The following is a 2500-nucleotide window of genomic DNA, read 5'->3' on the forward strand; positions in this document are numbered from 1 at the left end:
TGAACACAAATGTGGGTGATTATATGCGTGGAGGGACAAAAACATACGAGGAGGAGACAGTTTTCTGCACGATGTGCACAGAGCTCATTTCGTCGTCCCGGGCGAATGGAAAAACACAAACATCGCGAGTATCGTTCTAGGTTTCTGTCTATAAAAGGGCAGGCCAAAAGGTGACCGGTTGAGATAAGCATTTTAAGCATACAAACACTTTATTGGAACTTTTGATACAAAAACAAGGTACGTACATGTAGGTTGTACCAACATGGACATCTATGAACGCGTACGCTCGGGCTGCGCCCTCCGTCTTGTACTTTCCTGATCGGTACACAGTTTTGGTGCACTGCTATTCCGACCGGCAACTTGTACCAACATATACATCCATGAACGCGTACGTAGTGTACTTTCCCTGATCGGTACACACTGTTGGTGCACGGCATAAGAAAAGAGCTAAAATGGTCAAACTCAATCCATTTCAACAATAGATAGTCGATAGTAGCTGTGCCGATGAAGTAGGGCACGATGCAAGTTAATGTTGTTTAATGAATAACATGTCCGCCATACATTTCAGTACAAAATTGCTCGGTCAGACCTACAAAGTGCTATATCTCGAATACGAGGCGTCGGACTGGGGGTTGTAGAACAATTTTAAGTTCGTCTAATGATTCTACATCCGATTCTGGATAGCGGTTTTTGACCACTTTTCAATATTTTGTGACACCCCGAACCTAGGGGCAGCTCCTAGCTTTTTTCAAAAATGTGCACCGATCGGGCCGGAGAGCTCGTGTGGCTCAAAACATGTTTTTCGCTAAAACACCTCAAAACGTGTCGAGAACGCACCCTAGCTCTTGTTTTTCAAAAGTTATGGCCATTTAAAGTGAGGTGGTTTTTGCTTCAAAATAGCTATTTTACCCGTCCCTATGGCCATGCTTTAAATTTTCACGAAAATGCCAGGTCAGACCTAGGGCGGGCCATATCTTGAATACTAAACGTCGCAGACATTGGTCGTAGAACAATTTTAAGTTCGTCTAATGATTCTACATCCGATTCTGGATAGCGGTTTTTGACCACTTTTCAATATTTTGTGACACCCCGAACCTAGGGGCAGCTCCTAGCTTTTTCAAAATGTGCACCGAACGGGCCGGAGAGCTCGTGTGGCTCAAAACATGTTTTTCGCTAAAACACCTCAAAACGTGTCGAGAACGCACCCTAGCTCTTGTTTTTCAAAAGTTATGGCCATTTAAAGTGAGGTGGTTTTTGCTTCAAAATAGCTATTTTACCCGTCCCTATGGCCATGCTTTAAATTTTCACGAAAATGCCAGGTCAGACCTAGGGCGGGCCATATCTTGAATACTAAACGTCGCAGACATTGGTCGTAGAACAATTTTAAGTTCGTCTAATGATTCTACATCCGATTCTGGATAGCGGTTTTTGACCACTTTTCAATATTTTGTGACACCCCGAACCTAGGGGCAGCTCCTAGCTTTTTCAAAATGTGCACCGAACGGGCCGGAGAGCTCGTGTGGCTCAAAACATGTTTTTTTTCGCTAAAAAAACACCCTCAAAACGTGTAAGGAACGCACCCTAGATGATAAAAAGTGCAATCAGAATGTCAATCGACAACTTTGTTGGGGTACCATTTTACTCTACGGGCCAGTAGCTTAGGCGCGCCAACAGCGCTTTCCTTTCGGGTTCCCATTTTTGCCCTCCTGGGATTATGATCATTTGCTCATTGCCTACTATAGGGAGGGTACCTTGCTACGAGGTCAAACATGAAGATTGCACCAAATCGTAGTTTTTACCTCTATTTAGTCGTAGGAGCATGGTTTGCAGTGGCAGTGGGTCATTAAGCCCCCGTTTGGGTCATACGTCCCTCCGCGATAAAAATCGTCGTATGCCTATAGTCCGAACTAATGAAGCAAAAGTGGTGTCTGGTGGGCTCTGCCGATGATTTTAACCTATGATTTTGAGCTTCCACCCCATCAAAAACGTTCCCTGGAGCAGTACATCACGGGTCTACGGACCCAAAGACTTCGTCGTGATGGTTTCTAGTAAAAAGTTGTAACAGCTAAGGGTTTTGAATACGCGTATATTAACCATTGCTTGAAACTAAGCTTCGTTGTCTTTAAACTCTGCAAGACCAATCGAACTTCTTAGGGAAACCCGAAGGATTCACGCTAAGCTCGATGAGCTATTATGGGTAGTGGTGCATGATCTGGTGTTCCTTGGATCTAATCCAATGAATAAATTTATGAGGGTATATATGGTGCAGGGCACAAAGCGTGATGAAACCGGGTCTCCCTACCAAATGTGGCATATTTTTTCCCTGAGAGCGAAGCTCAGACCCACGTAGGGGAGAGCGAAGTGGAACTTAAATGTTCTATGCAGCAAATGTTCGCCATGCGGATAAACAAGTTGGAATAGTTCAATGTAGTGTAATGCAAACACGAATCGCAAATAACGATACGGGACCCAGAAGCAATTCTGCGGATCCCTCGGGGGA

This window comes from Anopheles arabiensis (genome assembly GCF_016920715.1).
Source record: "Anopheles arabiensis isolate DONGOLA chromosome X unlocalized genomic scaffold, AaraD3 X_pericentromeric_contig0021, whole genome shotgun sequence".
In the NCBI taxonomy this organism is placed as follows: Eukaryota; Metazoa; Arthropoda; class Insecta; order Diptera; family Culicidae; genus Anopheles; species Anopheles arabiensis.